The sequence below is a fragment of the Cricetulus griseus genome, chromosome 4 (genome assembly GCF_003668045.3).
Source record: "Cricetulus griseus strain 17A/GY chromosome 4, alternate assembly CriGri-PICRH-1.0, whole genome shotgun sequence".
NCBI classification, from domain to species: Eukaryota; Metazoa; Chordata; class Mammalia; order Rodentia; family Cricetidae; genus Cricetulus; species Cricetulus griseus.
Window position 1 is genome coordinate 40,823,023 of NC_048597.1, and position 22,382 is coordinate 40,845,404.

The window sequence follows — 22,382 nt, forward strand, 5'->3', positions numbered from 1 at the left end:
AAAACTGCTGTAGGACTCATACCCTGCCGTCAGCATGTGTATCTTTGACAACTGCTTTCAGTTTTCTCCTGTGGTTATATATTGCTGAATTTTCTGCCTTTTCTCTGGTCAGCTTTAGCAAATTATATTTTCTGAGCAAACTTTCAATTTCACATAAGCTTTATTGTTTTTGGTGGAAGGTCCTTAGTGTTTTCTTCTGTTATGTACTTTCTGTGTCCAGCTTTTGTTCTTCATGCATTTATTAGGTTCTTTGCCTTAGTTTTTTTTTTTCCTTTTTCCTTCTTTTCTGAAGTTTGTATTTTGAAATTATTTTCTAACTTATCTGTTATTTTTCTCAGAAATGTCATGTGATGATTATTGTTAACAGTGATCAGGATCTGGCTGGTGTCTTGCAGATTCTAGGCCCCTTATTCAAGAAATTAGAATAAAAGCTAATATACAGTGCACAAATAGTAAGGAAGTTTTATTCAAAGTGAAGAGGTAGTGCAGATCAGAAAGAAATACATTCCATGAGTGAGGATACTCAAGGGCCCTGAGGTTATTGCTTGGGGCTTCTTTTTATAGGGTTCAAAGGAAGGAGAAGTTCGGTTAATAGGGGCTTTAGTTTGGGTCATTCTCTGTTTAGATTGGCAGGCCTGGGTAAAGTAGGCCTTTGCTCAGATATCTCTTCCCATAATGCATCTGATTTTAGTCATATTCAGAGCCCCAAACAAGTGGAGTATAGGTTGCTCAAGTATTCCTTATGTTTGTCTGATTCAGTATTTCCTATGGGTGAGATTTGATAGCACAAATTTTTGAAGGTAGTATTATACACTTTGAAATATTTCAAATCTTACAACTTATTTCTTAACTCATGTTATTTAGAAGTGTGGTTTAAAATTCTCAGTTTAATACTTTTTTCACTGTCATTTTATGATTGAGTTCCTAAGTCACTGTGTTAGCAAAGTAGGCTGCAAGAAAGTAATGGGGATTTGTGAATACGTTTTTGTTTTGCTATACGGCCCATTTCTATGATATGTCTTTGCTTTGTTTTCCTCTTTTTTATTTTGTAATTAAAATCTTTTTCTCACATTTACTTGTGTGAGTGTGCAAGTACATGTGTATGTGTTTGTGGAGGTCAAAGGACAACTTGTTGGAGTTGGTGCTCTCTTTCAACCATGTGAGTCCTGGGAATCGAATTCAGGTTGGAAGGTTTAATAAGAAGCTCCTTAATTTGCTAAGTCATATTGCCAGCCTATTTATTTGGTGTTTTTGAGATAGGGTCTCATGTAGCCTAGGCTGATCTTGAGCTCACTATGTAGCCAACGTTGATCTTAAACCACTGAACCCCTACCTCCCAAGTGCTAGGGTTATAGGAATGTACCACCACACCTAGCTGCATGTCTTTGAAACAAAATGCATCCTTTTCACCTAAGGTTCAAAGTGCTGCATCCTATTTTTTGTTACTGTCTTATCTACTATATAGTTTGATTTGCATATTATCTATATCCTTTGTAACATTGATGATTTTTCTTTTCATTTATGTATTTTCTGAGTTTAAGTATCTCAGTTAACTACAATTTGTTGTTATGCATTATGCCTTTGTTTTCTTCTTTATATATTTCAGAGTTATAATGTTAAATGTATAGGAATCAGTGACTGTTACTCATGGAGGAGTCTTCCTTTTGCTGGGTAACTTTATCTGATGGTTTTCTCCTTGGTCCCTTCTGTTCTTTGGCAGTGTTGTTCCATCTCCTTTCTTGTTCCATTTGTCTGCCTTACATTTCACATTTCTGAATATTCAACTTTGTGTGCCATCTTCATTTGCATTTGTTTTATGGCTCTAGACACAGCTGGTTTTAACTTTTATTTCATAAGTTGACCTCAATGGAACTATGAGTAGGTAGTAGTATTTATACTTGTAACTAAAATTCGTTAATTTCTTCTCCTTTTTTCCTTTATAGAATTTTGTTGAGAATTACTGTTGATGAAACTTACTGTTTCTTTGCTGTTTTGATTTGCACAGTATATGTTTCTTTGCTGTTTTGTGGGTTTATTTTTAACATTCACGTTTAAGCTTTTTTTTTTTTTTTTTTTTTTTTTTTTTTTTTTTTTTTTTTTTTTTGTAGCAGTGTGTGGGGTTATAGGCATCTGTAGCTTTTGAAATGAAGGGAACTGGGATGTGTTCTTGTTTTCCTCTGTCCATCTCTTGAACATCTTAGGTTGATAAGGATAGGGAAGTGCCCCCCCCCATGTTGTTAAAGGAGAAAATCTGGGTTCTCCACTCCTCCATTCCTCCCTTCTCTCCCCTCACCCTGTCTTACTGAGACATTTTAGGATTACCTGTTGATCTGTGACTAAAACATTTCCTTTGATACCTTGTCGGTGCTTTTGTTTTAGCTTATTTCAGTCAGCATAGTGTGGCTGCTTTCCCATGGATAATGTTCTTTTGTTTGTGTTTTTTGTTTTTTGATTTTTCAAAACAGGATTTCTCTGTGTACCCCTGGCTGTTCTTTATTTTATCAAATTGTTAACTGTGCTGTGTTCTGATAATGTCTGTGAAACTTCTCTGTTCTCATTTGAAATTGTCAACAGATGATGAAAGCAGATGTAATGTCTGTACCTCAGCATTTCTCTTTTTATCTCTTACTCTTTTCCTTACCTGTCTCTGTCTCTGTCTCTGTCTCGTCTCCGTCTCTCTCTCTCTCTCTCTCTCTCTCTCTCTCTCTCTCTCTCTCTCTCTCTCTGTGTGTGTGTGTGTGTGTGTGTGTGGTCACAACATGCATGGGGGTGAGTGGCTAGTTCTTTAACCATTTGGATTACAGGGATTGAACTCAGGCTGTTGGGTTTGGTGGCAAGTGCCTTTACCTGCTGAGTTATATAGTTGGCCTTTTTAAAATTCTTTATTTCTTGGTTATTTGTATGTGTATGATTTGTGTTGGATGGGCATACATGCTACAGTGAATATGTGGAGATCAGATGACAATTTTATGGAATCAATTCTCTCCTCCTTTTTTTTTTCAATTGTCTAGAAATGCTTGGGCCCAGTGTGACCCACCAATTTACTCTTCTACTCTTCTGTGGTGTACTGTTATTCTACTGATTCTGTTTAGTTCAACAAATTCCTTTTTCATTTTCAATATTTTTTAGGATCTCTTTTGTAGGGTTCAGTGTTGTTCTTATATCCATTTGGAGGATTTTTGAAACCTTTGTAAAATATGCATTTGATAAAAGCAATAAGCATATAAGTCCCAGCAGTTCATACAACTGCATTCAGATCACAATCTGTTGCCATTTACCTGTGTTATAGCTACTTACTTGGTATGTGGGGTTGAGCTTTAATTTTCTAGCAGAGTTGTCCTAAAAAATGCTACTTTCCTGTACCTTAAGAGTAAATTTCTCTAATAGTAATATTAGGCAGCTTATTAAGACACTGTGTGCCAGGAACTGAATTAGGTTAATTTTCTGACATGTTATCTCATTTAATGCCATTTTCCCTTGCAAAAATCCTAAGTGTATGGCTGTGGCAGTTTCTCAGTGTCTTCTTCCCTTGAAACCAACTGGTCTTGTCATTCTTGTGAAATTTACTACAGGATCAAATCTCTGGACCCTGGCTGTCCTGTTGGCCTCCCAAGTTTATCAGTGCTGTCAAGAAAGGTGTTTAGCCAGCCTTGATGGTCTACACTTAGAGACTTTTGAAACTCCATTCTTTCTGCTCAGTTTGTGGACATATGGGATGTGTGTGTGTGAGAGAGAGTACATTTTTTAAACCACTGGGTGGAGTTCATTTGCTGTCTAGACACTGTATATGCAGCTCTTCCAGCTTGCTATTGACTGTGTGGGACCCTGACTTTTTCTAAAATCACAAGTTGCTTATTTTATGAAGAAATTATTTTGTATATGGAATTGATAACCTGGAAGTATACCACGTTCATTATGGTACTTAGGATGTGAAGGTAGTCCTGACCTGAACCCCACTGTGTGCTGATAATCACATATGACTGACTCCCGAACTTTTCCTAACTTCATTATTCAGATAATTCTTTCTTTGGTCCTTGAAAATTCATAGTGAATTTATTACATGTATCTTTTAAAATAAACAAAAAACAAAACTTTTTTTTCTGTTTAATATCTTGTTTGGAGACTTGGTGCTTATTAAAGGTTATTATTGTACCAGGATTGTCACCCTTCAGAGAGTCAGCAGTGCCTGGAATGCATGGGGGAATTCTCATATGTCACAGTAACTGCATATTAGTTAGTCTTTATTGGTAAAAGATTTATAATTGTAAGTAAACTCTCAATATGTTACTTCCTTTATTTGAAACCTTCTGATCATTACTATGTTTACACATTCTCTTCAAAAAGGTTAAAATTTACATCAGTATGCTACAATCATTTCAGTGTTTAATATACAAACATATAAACAGGTTGATTTTAAAAGTAGCATTTCAATTATCAACCATTCAAATAAAAAATTATCCCTATTGAAGTATGCCTAGGGAAGGCAATCGTTTTCTTTACACTGATTTACCTGTCTTCTTACATTAAAATTCTCATTTTAAAGAATGTAATACAACCAAAAAAGTTCCATTATATAATGTTAAGTGAGCCACCCTTTTGTTAATTTTGTCCTAAGCAGCAGTCTGTACCTTTAGCTCACAACCACCATACCAAAACATTTTCTGTCTTGTCTCTTTAAAATTTTTAGCGAATTTGAAATTAATGTTTTCAATATTACCCCAACTTAAACAAATTAGCCAAGTGAAAACAAGGATCAACCATACTGCTGGTATTTTCAACAACCAGCTAGCTCAGTGCTGCATGTGATCGTAAGCACTAAGCATTTAAAGTCAAGGCAGTTCTTTGTTGGCAGCTTAGTAAACAGAATTGGAAAACAACAATATTTAAAATCATACCTTTAAGTCACCATCATTAATACAAATTGGAAATGAAACTCAGTGCCTAAAAATAGTTCTTGACTCATTGGTCTGTATCTTCCTCCAATATTGAAAACTTTTACTCTTCAGAAAGAGTGACTCAAGGCTGTAGAGGGCACTGTAAGCCACCTCAAGTGGACTGTCTTGGGCTAGGGAGGTAGAACAATAGTTGCTACTGTCAAAGTTCCCTAAGGTATGAGACCCACATCTCTGACCACTATTAGACTTGTTTCAGACTTAAAAATGAGATAAAATGTAAGGTTGTTAGAACCAAAGATTCATATAAACCCACAAAGAAATGGGCAGGAAACAAAAGCTGTTTCTACACATAGGAACTCTGGTGGTCTAGCCAAGCATCTATCTTAGATAAGTTCATCTCCCAAACACTTGGGAGTCAATAAACTTGATAAAGATTTTTATGAAGAATTTTTATTTATTTTTTCCAGTTATATAATTATAACCCAAAGAGCCAATTTCCCATTGTTCTCCTTCACCCTCCCTTACCTCGTCACTCCGAAAACAGACTGTTTATTTGTTCACATCACAAATTGCAAGCCATTACTAAATTTGGAGAATATTTTAATTACGAGGTAAGTTCATAAGACATTTATTCTTTTACTGGTATTCCTGGATAGCTTGAATATCTTGGGTTTGTTTGATCTCTCTCTCTCCCTCTCTTTCTCTCTTTCTCTCTCTCTCTCTCTCTCTCTCTCTCTCTCGGGACTGTGACATTTTTGAACTGAATTTTACACTGTGTTTTACAAAAATTGTCTCAATCTCAGTATCTCTTTCATTTAGGAAAGGCCAGCCTGGGCAGCACGGTAAAAGTTAGTCTCTTAAAAATAAAAATAAAAAAATACATTTCACTTATCTGTAACGATCTACTAATGTGATACCAGTCATTGTACTAATTTCATTGGGTAATACTATATAATTTAAATAATTTTGGTAGGCATGTGATCCTTGAGTAACTTGCTACCTCAAAAGTTTGGTAAATAGTTGCTTAGCTAGGTTTTAAAATGTTGATAAATGAAGCATTTATTTAAGATCAGAGTGCTGGCTCCAAGACTTTCTTGTATGTTTGACAATTTTAAGTGTGATGAGGAAAAAACTGTGATGGGAATCAGGAAAACAAAGGTCAGAAAAAGAATAAAACAAACCAAATGTTGTGTGTAATACTGTCGCACCCATACTCCCTTTTGGTTTTCACAGCTTCCTGTTTGTGTGCTGCTGTTCTGTACCTACACAGATGTAGATTGGGGAATACTGAGGCTAAGGTAGTGCCAGGGAAACACAGGGTTGAAGTGGTTCATGAAATTGAAGACTGCAATGGGATTCAGTCCTGTTGACGTTGTTAGCTTGGAACTTTGTGATTTTGCTCACACAAATGTTGAGTGATTCTTTAAAAGTCTATTTAAGAATTAAAACACTGCCTGTGTCTTTCAGAGTAAATTCCTTTAAAAATAATTTATTTTTAATTGTGTGTGTGTGTGTGTGTGTGTGTGTGTGTGTGTGTGTGTGTGTAGGGGTCAGTGTATATGTAGGTTAGTGCAAGTGAATAAGGAGGCCAGAAGAAAGCATTGGATCATCTGGAGTTAGAGTACAGGTGGTTATGAGCCTCTTCACGTGGGTGCTGGGCACTGAACTCTGGTCCCTACAAGAAAGAACAGTATGTGCTCTAATTTAGCTTCTACTTCCTTTTAACTAGAGGATAGCCTGCCTGAAATTACTCACTAACTGTTAATTTCAGTTAAGGAGTTTTTCACTAATTCTTTGGGACAATTCAAAATTTTTAGTTTTCTGTAGAAGTCTCTGAGTGGTCTAAGTTATTTATATATAGCTTGTTTGTGTTACATATATAAAAAATCCATAACTTGAAATGATTTATAGAATTATTAACAGGGAATGTTAATTGAACAAAATTATAAGATGAATAATTACTCTCTGCTCTTTAGTATTTTTAAAGATATGATCCATCAGTTGATTTATTCATCTATGCAGTTAGTTAACTGCAATTAATTAATTAGTTTTTGGTCCTAAGTCTGTGGTTACAAAAAACTGATCAAAACTTACATCTTGATTTTTTTTTCTTCTAAGACCCCTTAAAACATTAAATCAACCTGGGCAGTGGTGGCGTTTACCTTTAATCCCAGCACTCCAGAGGCAGAGGCAGAGGCAGAGGCAGAGGCAGGCAGATCTCTGTGAGTTTGAGGTCAGCCTGGTCTACAAAGTGAGTTCCAGGACAGCTAGTGCTGTTACATAGAGAAACCCTATCTCGAAAAACAAACAAACAAAAAACAACCCCCCCCCCCACTAAATCAGCAGGAGATACTTACTAATTGATTTGTTTTATGGTGCTGGTGATTAAACTCAGGTCCTTGTATAAGCTAGGCATTCTGTCACCGAGTCACATTCCCAGCCTGAAGATACTTATTTTTACAATACCTCTGAAAAGCCTATATTTGTTTCTTGTAAGTCTCATTAATTAAACATTAGGATGGAACCTTAAGACCCTAGTCCTCGTAAAGGGTCTGATTGTAGTGTTGGATTGGGTGTGGAGCACAATGTAAAGCCCACATTTGACCAATATATATATTTGGGCCATATATTTGTAAAAAAAAAATGTTTTGTAATGGGAAAGAGTGATGGAATAGAAGGAAGGGTTAGAAAGCAAAATTGTTCTGTTGTCTTCTGGAAGAGGAATTGAAGGCTAACTAGTCTTTGGAAACATTACTCAAATTGTCTAAAGCTCACTGTTCTCACGTGTAAAGTGGGAAAATTTTAGTACTTGCCTGCTAGTGCATAAGAATAGTGTAATAAGGACTACAGAGAAAAGATGTACAAATGGCTTCCTTACTTCTTGGCACATAGTATTTTCTAAGTAATTGATAAGAAGATGTAGTAGTTGTTTTGATGTAGTAATGATGAATGAAAATCAATGCTTGAAGTGCACTGGAAGCAGAGGGAATAGAAAGTAGGTAAAGCTTCCCAGCTGGTGTGATGTGAGCTGTGAAGAGGCATTGACGCAACTAATGGCAAGAAAGACTTTCAAAGAGTCAGTTACAAAAATCCAAGACTTGTTTCTTTGGTTTTTCTTGCAGCCCGTTTGTTTTAGTGAATGTGTGCTATTTTAAACTCTTGGTGTAAAGTGTGTCTTTTTGGTTCTGACTGAATAAGCACATAGTTTTCAGTAGTCCTTTGTGTGGCTAGTCAGTGTGCTGTTAGACGCCAGACTGCGGCCGCTGCTCTATTTTAAAGAATCACTCTAAGATAAACAGTATCTAGCAGCGTGGCCAGGTACGTTCACTGAGCTGTATGAGGGAGGGGGGGGGGAGTAGTCAGGAAGCTTGTAGGTGGGAAGGGTTTCCTGTTTCCAGGCAACAGCAAGGCACTACAGACGGAGAGCAACTTGAATATAAATTCATTCAGGAGAGGGCATTTTACCTTTCCTCCTATTAGGGACACAGAATTGACTCTGGGAGAGAGGGTGGGGTTTAAACTTCATTTATCAGTAGTTATCAGAAGCCTTTTCTCATTAGCTTTTGTGTGTACTGAAAATATGGTGGGCCAGTGACTAGGTTAGAATTCTACGGTATTTTCAAAGCAGCAGCATCTACATTGCCTTCTTTCTAGAAGCACGGGGTTTCTGTGGCTTCATTTTACTGCCAGTCGGCCGAGAGAGAGCCTATGGTGCTCTTGAGCCTAAGCAGTCTCTTTGCTTCTCTGTCTGACTCCATCTGCAGGAAGGAGGGGGAAGCGCAGCACACTGGCTCCAGTAGAGGTGCTTCCTCCTCTGTGGAGCCAGCACGGAGGGAGGTTCACAGGAGCAGAGGAGCACTCCCTGAGCCCTTGCTTGTGACATTTCCCCTCCTCCCACGAAATGAAAGACAGCGGTAGAATTGCAAGTGTGACAGAAGATGTTTGCAAGAGAGAGCTCTCTAGTTAGGATAGGTTAATTTTGAGATTTTGGAGGTAGGTGGTTATTTAAATTTTGAGACATTCCTCCCCAATGATTTTATATCTGGTGGATCTCTAGCCCTATGGACTCACATTCTGTGCTCCAGCCCCCATTGTTAGGGCGAGAGAAGCTCCATGATATCTTTCTGATTGTATTTCCTCTGGAGTTGTTGGTGCGAGCTGCTTTTCTCCTAAAATCTGCTTTCCATTGTGTCACCTTACTGCTTGGATTAAGTTTTCATCAGAATCTGAGTCAGATGAGTGGCCCTGTAAAGGGCCTGGGCACATCACACACTGGGATTCGTTCTTCGCTTAGACATGGAGAGGAGAGCTGGTGCTGCCTACAGTCTCCTTGCAGCAGTTGTGTGTTTATCACTCCATTAGGAGCCTGCAGTAGTCACTTGTCCTGTGATTTTAGGTACCTTAAAAAGACTTCCTACTTAAAGGGCCACAGAGAGCTGTGCTGCGACTTAAGCAAACACACAGGGTCCAGGCTTTATGTGGGACCTCTTGCCATGCGTGCCCCGGGATGAATCACTTCTTGAAGGGTTTAATCTGTCAACATATTGTCCTCCCGGGAAAGGGTCACATTATTTAAGTGTAACTTCTGAGAGCCTGGCAGGCCTTTTCAAGGAAATGTTGATGGATGCTCTGTAGTCCCTCCCATCCAAACTGAGTTCTTTATGCTTCTTTCTACTTAGACACTTAACCTATGTTTAGGGTGCCTCTTTTATTACTAGAAAGAATAAGTTAAAAGAGTAATCCTCACTATTGATACGATTTGTTCCTCCCCAGTTTGAGCTCTGGGCTTTTAATCAGACATGGAGTTGCCTCTCCCAGTTCCTGCCTTCATTCAGTTGTTTGTGTTTAAGGGCAGTAACACCCTGTCCTTGGTGAGGTCAGAGGCCTTATTCCTATTTGCTGTAGGTTTTAAAATATGCTTTAGGATTCTGAACTAGTATGCTCTGGAATATCTTTGTTTATTATATTATTGTTTATGGCAGTGGGTTCCCCCTCTCCATAACTGGATTTCACTTGAAAAGCTTATTTCTAAACACAACAGATATTAAGAAAAATATTATTATGTAAAATTGGTTACTTATTTTGTAGGCAGTCCCGATACTTTTAATCATTTTTGAGTCTACATAATCTTTATAATTTTATCAGTTCTATTTCATATATGAAAATGACAATGACCACAGTAAAAGTAGATTGTAGATCCTTTCTTACTTTCCTTCTTTCTTTCTCTCATTCTTGTCATCCTGATTTTAAAGACATGGCTCTGTTACAGTATTTTGGGCAGAAGGTGGGTCTGAAATGCACTGGGTTTTCCTCAGTTAATTTTTAAGATGGTTATTTTCACTGTTCCCCTTCAACATTGCCATGATTTTTAATTCTTCTGGATGTACACTATTGTTTTTGTATTATACCCTCACATTCATGCAATAAAATGTGCTTAAGAATTTGTTTGATTTTACTGTTGATAGCAGTATGATTTCCTATCAGATTTAATTAGTAAAACAATGTAGTCTTTTGATGTCAATTATATTAAATGTGAATTTTTAAATTTATTACAAATAGATCTGATATATAAGTATGTTATCAGGAAAAGCTATCCCATGTTTTAAAACTATTAGAGAATATTTCAAATAAGAGTAAGTTTCATGATTTGAGTCTTCTACATTATACAAATAAATGTTTAAAATGTGGAAAACCTAAACTCAACCTGGTCCTTTTTAAAGTCGACCAGTTTAACTATTATTCATAAATGCATTCTTGAATGAGTTTTGTATGTATTTTACTAGAAGCAACAAAGTTTCTGAATTTTCAAACAAGCTACTGGTTTTGTTTTAGATATCTTCAATTATATTTTCATTTATTGAGCTTCTGTAGAATAATTATGCTTACACTACAGCTGTTGCTGCTATGTGCTTTTGGAGAAACACAGTTATTGGGAGTAGATAAGAGAAAAATTCAAAATCTTTTTTCCCTCTGTGTCCTAGGAAAGCAATGACCTTTCATGATTTTGTTTACTTTTTGTTTTTAGACAAGGTATCACTATGTAGCATTGTCTGATCTTGAACTAGAGATCCACCTGCCTCTGCCACCCTAGTACTTGGATTAAAGGTATTATACTCTTATTTTGAGATAATCTCAAAATTAGTAAATAGCCAAGGTTGTTCTTGAACTTTTGGCAACCCATTGGCTCCAGAGTGCCACCATGTCTGCCTCTTTTATGGATGTTAAACTTAGTCTCCATCTGTGATCCTTCATTTGTAACTGGCTCTTATTGAGACTGAAATGAAGGTTCCATAATTTCTTCATCCTTCTGTCTTCAGATGCTAACAAAGTTTTAAACATGCTAAATAGATAATAACTGTGGAAGTAAGCAGAGATTTTTAAGTAGCAGCTTCGTGAATAGAATTGTATGCCAAATTATAATTAGTGGTTTGCTAGTTCTCCTGTGTTGTGGGTATAAGCTGATGATGTTCCGTTTGTATCCACTGCATTCATACCATATGTTTAGTATTTTGAATTAGCCGTGTGTTTTATTTGGCCAGCAGGAATTTATGATTAGGATTTGAGTTATTCATAAACAATATATCAGGAAAAGGGCAGAATTTATAGAATTTATTAAATGTTATTATTAATCATATACTGTGTCCTCTGAGGAATACTTGTCATACATTTTTAGAAAAGAATTATGGTATATTATTAGTAATGCTATTATCAGAATTTAATGCAGTTTAGATCACTACAACATAGTATTTCTGCACTGATAGTGTATGCATAAGATGAACTGAGATATTTCTGTTAAAAAGTTTCTATAACTTAAAATTCAGAGATTGAAGCAGTAGTTATTTCTTAGTTTGTTCAGACACTAGATATTTTCCCTATCTTTTTGATTAGTAAAATATTTTTATTTGTTTGAAGAAGTATTTTTAAGTACTTCTAAAGTACTTTCTATAAGTAGCATATGTTGAACAAATTATGAAATACTTGGAAGTATTTGGAAAATATTTAAAAAATGATTTGTGCAACTTTTGAGAATTTTTAGCATATAGGTATCATGTGTAGAAACTCTCCTTTGCTTAAAGTCATTCATTCTCTACTGCTTAGACAAAATTTATAAGACTAACATGTTTCAAAATATTCTTTCTTTTCAATAGAAGCACTGAAGTTATGCCGTTAGGGTTATAACTATCCTATTCTGCCAGTTAAAGGAGTGTCCTTGAAAATCATAGCCATTTAGTTGCCAAACAATTAATACTCATTTTAAGTCAGCTTCTGGGCATGAATTCAGTTCCTTATTGTGTAAAGTAGTCGTGTCTTGCCTCAAAGGTTGTTGGTAGATAAATAAGGCTGCACTTCTGTGTTGGTGCTTTGTCACAGGGCTTTGTTATAATGCATAGTAGTTAAGCTCCAGAAGTTTGTATTTTAACAGGTGTCTTGTTAGTGTGCGTGGGGTAAATGGGTGGGTGTGTATGTCATAGCACAACTTTGTGGAGTCGGTTAGTTCCATCTGTATGTAGGTTCCAGGGACCTAACTCAGGTCATCACACTTGTGTGGTTAAGCACTTTACATGTTTTACATGTTCTGCTTTAACAATTTTTAACTTTAAAAAAGAAAAAAAAGCTTAAAATTTAAGCTTTTCAATAATTCATGACATTTTTCTGTTTCCATAAATAGAATTTAACAAAGAATCTCTCAAGTGTGTTGTATTTACTTATTTATTTTTATAAATGTACAGTTGCCATTGTTTCAGTTATAGATGGTGCAGGTGCAATATGCTTGTTGCTTCCCTAGAAACTGTAATACTGTTCTTTAGGGAAAAAAAAAATCTGGGCTTCAGTAGTTTTTCCATTATCATTTGCTTATTTCAAAGGCTGTTAGCAGCCTAGTTGTATGATTTGCTACTAATTAGACAGTGGGGAAACGTGAATTACTGCACCTATGAGCACAATCAAAGTTAACATGTCGTGAAGTTTAAGGACCTGCTTTACATATAAGGGACCTGCTGTCTGTTCAGTTTAGCCATACAGAAGATTTTCAATGGACTTTTTTGTTTGTTAGTTTATTTTTGTTGTTGTTGTTGGTGTTGTTTTGACTTTATTGGTTGCTTTGTACTTCAAATAGTTTGAAGTAGTCTTAGAAACAGGCTTTTTCATTAACTATGATGGTTCTGTGTTAGGTTTGTTGGTATAACGTAAACTTTAAAGGGCTAGAAGGACTCAGTACATAAGCTTTTCAACCACTTTATCAATGACTTTTAAAAGACACATAAGCGATTTACTTCCTTACTACAAACAGGGTAAGAAAATTCAATTTTTTAAAAAGATTTATTTATTCTATTTTATGTATGTGAGTGTTTTCCCTTCATGTATGCAAGCATGCCTCATGTGTACCTGGTGTCTGTGGAGGTCAGAAGAGGGTGTCAGATCCACTGGAATTGGAATTATGGACAGTTGTGAGTCTCTATGTGGGTGCTTGTCATTAGTGGGGTCCCCTGCAAGAACAAGTGTTCTTAACTGCTAAGCTGTCTCTCCAGCACTATTAGATTCTATAGTAAGTAGTAATTCAGTTACCATTTAAAGAGAAAATTGAATTTTAAGTACTAATTTAGTTTTATGAAATATATATTGTAAGTATATATTTTAAGTTTTCAGGGTGTAACTCCATGATGGAGCATTTGCCTAGCACAGGTAGCCTCTGCATCAATAGATGAAGAGGTTGAGATATTTGTGTGCTGAATAGTCCTCAGTTTTCATTTTGGGACCAGCTTTCATAGGGCTGCTTTATTATAAAACAAAAGGCCAAGCGTGTTACTTAAATGTACTTTAAAACTGTACACAGCATCTTTTTTCTTTCCTCCTTTTTATTAATTATAGATTCTTTTCTCCTATAATACAATCTGAATTAATTTTCCCTCCCTTTATTCCTTCTAGTTCTTCCCCACTTCTTTTCCATCTGGATTCATTCCCTTGCTGTCTTACAATAGAAAAGAACAGGCTTTTCAGATATAACAACAGAGCATAACAAAATAAAATATAATAATGTAGTAGTGCTTTCTTGTTCGGACTGCCAGCTCACAAATAATGACATGTAGACTTATTATTAATTATGAATGCTTGGTCTTACCTTATGTCTGTTCCCAACTAGTTCTTATAACTTAAATTAACCCATATTTTTAATCTACACTCTGGCATGTGGTTCATTACCTCATCTTCATACTGCTCATCCTGCTTCCTTCGCATCTGCCTAGTGACTCCACCTTTCTTCCTCCCAGTGTTCTCTTCTCTTCCTGGAAATCTCATCTACTTTCTCTTGCATAGCTATTGGCCATTCAGCTCTCTATTAAACCAATCATAGTGACACATCTTCACATGGTGTAAACACATATTCCTCAACATAATAAGATAAAATGAAAACCATCATATTGAAGTTGGATAAGGCAAGCCAACAATAAATAAATAAGTAAATAAAAGAGCCCCAAGAAAAGGAACAAAAATCAGGGTCATACTAGTTTGCACATCCAGTAGTCCCATAAAATTACTAACTGAAAGCTACAGTATGCATTCAGCTGTCCACAGTATCTTCTGAACTTGATTCAACTAATTTATAGTTGCTTTGATTTTAACTTTGAAATCAATATTGAAGCAATACTACTTCTTTTTATTCTTTCTCTCTTTTTTTAAAATTTGTCAGACCTTTTAGAAACAAAATCAGCTGGCCTTAACTTAGTTTGTAAAAGTCATTCTGATAATCTTGTATCTGAACCTGTGTAGTGGGAATCAGGGACCACAATCCCTAGTTATCTCCTAGGCAGAACAATCTGCATCCAATTGTTATTAATTATTATTAATTTTCTTTTTGACACCAGGTCTCACTATGTATCCCCGGTTGGCTTTGAACTCACTATGTAGTTTGGCCTTGAGTTCACGGAGATCTACTTGCTTCTGCCTCCTGTATGTGTTACTCTACCTGGCATTAATAATTATTTCAATTGCAATTTCTATACATTTTTAAAAGGAAAATAATGGAGCACTAAGAAAATTATGGACTTAGAATGTGTCTACAAGGTTGTTTGTGTATTTACTTGTGTTTTCAAGGCTGAGTAAGCTTGAGAATCACTGTCTTTAAAGGATTGTGGTAACTGATGCTTTTGCAAGTGGTGAGATTCATTTTTTTATGAACATACTTTGGGGAATTTTATCTTACTGTTCTGTTTAGAATACATTCACTTGTAAATTATTTTATATTTAATAATATTACATTCAAATATTTTATTCATATTATATCTAATATAATATTTTAATATATTCACTTTATAAATTTTATAAAGTAATTTAATAATAGAAATTGAATTGCTTTGTTGAGCTTTTAAGAACTGAGTTACATACAAGGGGACTGGAGTGGTCGGTGGGTCAGTGGTTAAGAGCTTTACCTGCTATTCTAGAGGACCTGAGTTCATTTTGCAGCACCCACATCTGGCAGCTCACAACTGCCTGTTTCCAGCTCCAGAGGGAATCTTATCCCCTCTTGTGGCCACTTTGGGCACTGCCCTCAAGGACCATATTCACATAGACAGGCATACTAAAAACAAACAAAAACGGGCAAAGATTTTAGTTATGTATTGGAATGATTTGGATTTTCATATAGTTTTAGATAATCTATACTAGAAATTGATTTTCTCACAATTCCTAAAGAGTTAAGAGTGTGAGGTTTTCATTTTGCTGATTTCTGTTATTAAAGTTTTGGTTGCTGTCCCAAAGCAGAATCTGTCTGGGAGCAGATACAGAGGTCAGTAGTAGCATGGCTTTGTCAATGGTGGCTTGAGCGAGAGGATAGAAAAAAGGGGTATCTGGCTACACTTCAGATGAAACTTTACTAGGCTCTTGCTGTTGAGTTAGCAATCTAACTGGGGAAAGTAACATTTATAGATGAAAGCTTTCATCACAGTTTGAGCCTTCCCTCCCTCCCTCCCTCCCTCCCTCCCTCCCTCCCTCCCTCCCTCCCTCCTCCCTCCCTCCCTCCCTCCCTCCCTCCTTCCCTCTCTCCCTCCCTCCCTCATTATATCTTCCCTAATTAACTAATTATTAAAATGTATCTGTTATATGAAAGCTTGGGACTGGAATCTTTACTTTCTGTGATTCACAGTTTTGCAAAATAAATTTGCAGAAAGCCAAACATTCAGTGTAACATAAGTCTTTCCACCAAAGCTGCCCTAGCCATGCTGCCACGTGGGTGCTTTCCGACAGGCTGCCCAAGTTCGGCCCACCACCACATTAAGGTCCCAAGTAACACAGAGAGACTTTCATTAGGTACAAATGCTGTTTGGCCAATGACTAGAATTTCTCATCTGCTAGCTCAGTCTTAATTATCATAAGTCTATATATTGTATAAGACTTATCGGACACCAACTGTAAACGTCATGTCTTCCGGGGCTCACATGGTGGCAGCAGGGCTCGGGCTGCTTGGCAGAAAGACTTACTGTTACAACTCAGTACAAAAATTACCCCCCCTTTTTTTTCCCCCACAATGATCAACATTGGCAGGAATTATCTTTGCATTTTTTTTTAACTTATCTTTTTCTTCCCATAAAGTCAGATGTACTGTTTGTTTTCTCCTCTTTTCTGGTGACTAGAACTGTAATTGTTACACAGTAGATGCTAAATAAGGAACTGAGGTGGGATTAGAATGAATGAATGATGGTTCTGATTGTTCTTATGAGGCTTTCTGGAGGGGAGGGTTCTTAGCTGTTTGAGACCCTGAAGGTAGTGGGAAGGGAGCACACACACCATGAACACTTGGGCTGACTGAACTGTGTAAAGAGTCTTGATCACAAAAGTTAAAGGATGGATTTGGAGAATCAGGGTGGGAGTGATAGAGCAAGAACAGCAAGGGAGCCTGGGTTGAATAGCCATTTTATCCTGGTGACAAACAAGTAGCTAAAATGCTCCAGTGAGCTGTAGGAAGGGAGGGAGTAAATGTGGTATTACTCAAAGAAGCAATTTTGAATTTGGTATTTGAGGTTCAAATCCCAGTTCAAAGCCTCCCATAAGCCGAGTAACTTTGTTCAAAATCCTGAGTTTCTCTGTACATACTTCCCAATTTTACTTTTAAATACATATATCTTTTGTTCAGTCATTAAGATTATGTTGACTAATATTTTTAGTAATATAAGAAAGTCATAGTGTCATTTTTTTTTAAAGTAGCACTAAAGTATAAAAGGATGGGTAGCAATTGGGCATATATCATAACCCTAACCCTGATAAAGGTAGAATTCTTACCATGTGCTAGGATTTGGGGTTACCAGGCTAAAACACCAGAGGTCAAAAGTGTCATTAATGATGTAATTATGGGCCATATTATTTAAACAGAAATCACATATCAATAAAAACTTACGAATAGAAAGTCCCAAGTTAAGATCAACATCAGTTGTGTAAGATTACTTATATTTAAAAAATCCCAAGTAAGATAAAAACTGATGAATTAGGGATGATGTATTTCCCCTGCCCTATCCTCTAGATTCTTATAAAGCAACTGAGAAAAGTTATTAGAAGAAATAGAGGACAATTGAAGTCAATGGAGTTAAATCCTAATCCTGAATTATTCTCTGAGATTTCTGCTTCCTGACCAAGTGGTTTTTCTTTTACTTCCAGATTGCCTTATTGATCAGGTTCTCCCTTCTTTCAGGTAATTATTTGAAAACTAAAGCATAACAGAAGTGGCTGGAGAGGAGATAGCTTGTATTTGTCTTACAGAGGACCTGGGTTCAGTTCCAGCAACCCTGTGGTGGCTCACAACCACTCCTAACTCTGGTTTCAGGAGATCTGAAGCCCTCTTTTGAACATTATACATGCCAGGGATCCATGTGGTGCTCATTTGCACAAGTAGCAAAACACTCATGTACACGAGTAAAATAAATGAATCTAAAAAGAAAAGTATAACTGAAATGACAACATATGATTTACATTTCCTAGTTGCATTCAGTGCAGCAGCATTGGTTTAAATGTTCAGATGATTTCAGTTGGCACTACGAAGCCCAGAGAAGCCTAGGTCTTGATGTGGTTTTGAGTAGTGGCACCTAGTAGTTCCTTTTTGAGATTTCAGAAGTGGAGGCTGAGGACATAGCACAAGGTCATGAATTTGATCCCAACACACACACACACACACACACACACACAGAGAGAGAGAGAGAGAGAGAGAGAGAGAGAGAGAGAGAGAGAGAGAGAGAGAGAGAGAGAGAGAGAGAGAGAGCGTGCTCAGTGATACTAACTTTTTATTCACTTTGAGATGGTATCAGAAAGAAAAATTGTCTTGGCTGTTCTTCAGTTACAGAAATATGCCAGAATTTCTGTACCTGTTTTGAGAATTTTGGCCTTCTCATCACAGACAAGGCACACAGATGTATTTAGAGAAAGAACAGAATTTAGGAAAAGGAAATTTTTTGTGTGAAAGAGTGCTTTTCATAGTTGGCTAGCAACTTTGCTTCATATGCTGTGAATTTTGATTTTTCTTTTATTGTGTTTCATCATTTTGGGGGTCTAAATCAGTCCATTTATCTTGGCATAATCCTGTCATTCCTCCCAACCCATATGTGGCTTCAGATCTATAAATGAGGCTTTACAATTCCACATTTCAAGTATTTCCTTAAGGTGAGCCTTTGTAAACATCACTGAAATCATTTTCATAAGGAACCATTCCATGAGCTCTTTGTCAGTAGGTCAGACCTACTTTAATATGAAAATTTTAAAAATCAAATAATTACCATAAAACTCAAATGCCTTGTTGTATGGCTAAACTGAGAATTCTTAGTGTGCATTAACAGATGTGCAACTGTTTGACTTTTTACCTGCCTTGCTTTGGCATCTTTCCTATACTACTCTGAAGTTTAAGCACTGCTCAGAGCCCCACCTGCCCCACATAGATCATCCATTTGGTGACCATGTAGGCATACTTGCCTTTCTGTCTCATGTCTTGAAGATTACCGACTCATCATTTATTTCATCATCTAAAGCTGTGTCATGCATGGGCCTGTGCCCAACACAAAGATTAGGGCAGATAACAGTGAGTAAACTGTTTTGTAGTTTGGGGGCAGGGATGCCACTCTGCAGTGGCTGCACAGTCTTGGGTGGTTCCAATGTAGTCACAGTCTGCTTGTTCCAATATTTCCGGAAACCTAGTTGCTGACCTCTCATGACCTTATTTCCCTAACACAACTCAAAATAATGTCCGCTTCCAGGCATTACCCACTCTCAGGAATCAGCCAATTTCCCAAAGGTTAATGACCACCCATCCAGTCTTAAGGAGGAAATTACTTACTAGAGCCACATCAATACTTTTCTCATTGGTGCTTTATCTTAAGAAAGCCATCAGATTTGTCTTTTACTATGATACCCATCTAAAGAAAAAAATTAGACCGTTTTTCAGCAAACTCCTTTGACATTTTTCATAGGATGGTGAAGGAAGTCAGTGAAATAGTAGTACTAATAAAAAAAATAGATCAGACCATGTTTAGAGAATTCAGGGGAACAGTGAGAGTCCATTGAAAGACGTGTAAGACATAGGTTACTCACATAGTTAATTAGATGTGGTTGGTGAGAAAAGGAAGAATCATTTAGAATTCTGCAACACTCCCCCCCCCCCATTGTGTTGACATGTATTTTGACAACTTTACAGCATGCTAAAAGCATTTGAATTTGGAGTAAGAAAATGTAGTTACAATTTTGGCTTTATAGCTTAAATAGGTGAAATGTTGATTCACCTTCCTGGATCATAGTTGTCTTTCTTTGTAAATAGAAATAATAGTGACCTTGGTGGTTTTCTCTGAAGAGAATGTTTTTGTAAGATACGTTTGTTGTATCTCTTTTGGTAAATATTTAGATATTGTAGATGAATTTTAGATGTGTCTGTAACCAGAAAGGCTTTGCTAAAAGACTTTTAAGTTGTAACTTTCAAACAAAACCTCTCAGTTAAATGGATGTAGAAGGAATATTTTTCTTGGGAAAATTATCAGATAAAAGAACACACAGGCAGTTGATTAGATCACTCAGTCAGTAAAGTGCATACCTTGGCAGACACAGATCCTGTGTTTGATTTCCAGAACTCATGGCCACATGGTGGCACCCATAAGCCTTGGGCAGTTATCAATAATCAGGGTTTCCTGCTTATTCAGCCTAGCTTACTTGGTGTGTTTGAAGCCAGTGAGAGACTCAGTTTCACAAAAACATGATGGACAGCTCCTGAGGAACATCTTAGGTTGTTCTCTGGCCTCCATATAAATGTGCACGAAGACATTCACAAATGTACAAATGTGTGTATACCCATGCAAACACATACATAAAGAACATGCAAATAAACACATATGTACCAAGGTGGGAGAATGTATTTCTTTTCTTTCTTTTTTAAAATCCAAGACAGGGTTTCTTTGTGTAGCCCTGGCTGTTCTGGAATTCACTCTGTAGATCAGGTTGGCCTTGAATTCAGAGATTTGCTTGCCCCTCTCTCCCAATTGCTGGGATTAAAGATATATGTCACCACTGCCTGGCTGGGAAAATATATTTCTATTAAATATAATTTATTTTTTACAAAGTATAAAAATAAATGGACATATACTGTTAATACTGGTACCAGCTTACAAGGAAGAAAAGTCCCAAGTCATACAGTAACATCTGTTTATTTCAAGATGTCTAATAATAAAAGAAATATTCCATTGAGTCAGAATAATAAAAGTGATTGAAATATTCTTAGTAAGACTTAATGGAAGGATGGAGGGAAATATTTGAAAGTATGTGGTGATGGAATTTGTAACTTTCCAGTGAATTATATGCAAGTTTATATAATGCCTTGGTACCAAAAACATGTGAACAATTTTGACTTTATGAATATAATTTAGTTGTTGTTACATGTGCTTATAGCTTATATTAAGAATTAATTAGTTCTTCAGTTTATGAAGTTATATGACTTTTGTACTTAGTAAAATCTGAAAGGGTGTGAGGCCAAAATTTAATCTATTACTTTTTTATATAAAAATGGTGTATTGCAATCACCATAAGGTGTTATGGCTGTGGATGAATGGAAGAGCATCTACTTAGCCTGTGCAGAATCCCATGTGCATTCCTTGCAACACTGGCACATGAACATAAGAGTAATCCATATTAAGGCAAAAAGTGTTGTTAACGCAATATTTTTAAGTAGTGGTGGAAGTAAAAGCTACAAGAATGTTTGTAAAATTCTTTGCCTATAGCTGATCATAACTATATAATTTTATAAAGCTAATTGAAACCTCTTGGGTTCTGCTATGTCTTTTAACACTCCATTGGTAGTTCAAATGTGGTCTTCATTTGACCTGTGGCATTTCTGATAGTAAAAGTCAATGAATCAGCCAATCTGAACATGCTTGTCTGACAGTGAACTTGTGCTCACTCACCCCTATACTGGAGATGTGTAAACACACACACACACACACACACACACACACACACACACACACACACACACACACGTACACATGCATGCACATGGGATTGATAAGTCTCTGAGGGTGTTAATAAATCCTAAGTGATCATGATTTCAAGGTGCATCTTTTGTCTGAAAACTGAATACTAGACATATACTCAGGAATGTGGACTCTGAAATATCAACTTAAGGGCATCCCTTTTAACTTTCCCAGCTAATTGCCCATGAAAGTAATCACTAATCTACTAAACCTTAATCACTTGTGATCTAAGGTAACAGACTTTGAGAGCAGTTTCACTGGCAAAGAAAATCTTGAATCTTTGAAAGTACTATAAAAAACTTTGCAACAGTCTTGGTTCTAAATTGAGAGCCATGCAGTGGACTAGGTACCGAGATTCTACGTATGTGTGGACCATTGGTTCTGTTTGCTAGGGAAAATGGGGAAACCAAAACCAAGTCACAGATGGGGCCATCAGTGGTCTAATAGGTTATGTGCATGTAGTATGCAGCCTGATTCTACTGATGACAATGGGCAAATGTGATTTTCCCTAAACTCTTAAGTATGGGGAAAAGTCTTTAAGATTGAAATAGAATCTATAAAGAAAAATAATGTAAATTAAAAAACCCAAACACAGATACTCTAAGCAACCCAGGAAATAGTTTTGCATGAATGTATAATTTAAGATTTGCTGAAGAGCTAGATTTTCAGTTTAACAGTTGAGGGGCATCTTGATACCTTGGTACTTGGAGAGTAAATGCTTCTCATCATGCTCTCACATATCAATGATAGTTGATTAAAATGGTCACTTTCCCCCAGCAGGGTCAGATAGCAGTTATTAAGTAGGCAAGGATTAGACATGTTGGGCTTTGCCATTTTCCTTTTACTCTTTTAGGCACCTTATATAATTTGGTATTAACTTTCCCTTTCTCTCCCTGTATTACATTCTTGGTATCAAGCCTCTATTTAGTTCCTCCATTCTGCTTCATATTTTTTTCTTCTAAGGACTAGGCCTGTTTTTGATTCTCTAAAGCCCTTACTCTCTTCA

At 36.6% G+C, this 22,382-nt stretch overlaps 1 protein-coding gene across 10 annotated transcripts in view; it reads left to right on the top strand.

Annotated features, from left to right (window-relative positions):
• Bbx (BBX high mobility group box domain containing) overlaps positions 1 to 22,382 on the top strand; it is a 247,239-nt gene that overhangs the window by 45,851 nt on the left and 179,006 nt on the right. For 2 of the 10 annotated variants that reach the window (XM_035444511.1, XM_035444513.1), the window contains exon 3: positions 5,363 to 5,506. The exons of the other annotated variants lie outside the window; for them this stretch is intronic. The gene's annotated coding sequence lies outside the window, so the exon portion shown is untranslated. The remainder of the gene's footprint in view (positions 1 to 5,362; positions 5,507 to 22,382) is intronic. 10 annotated transcript variants of the gene reach the window in all.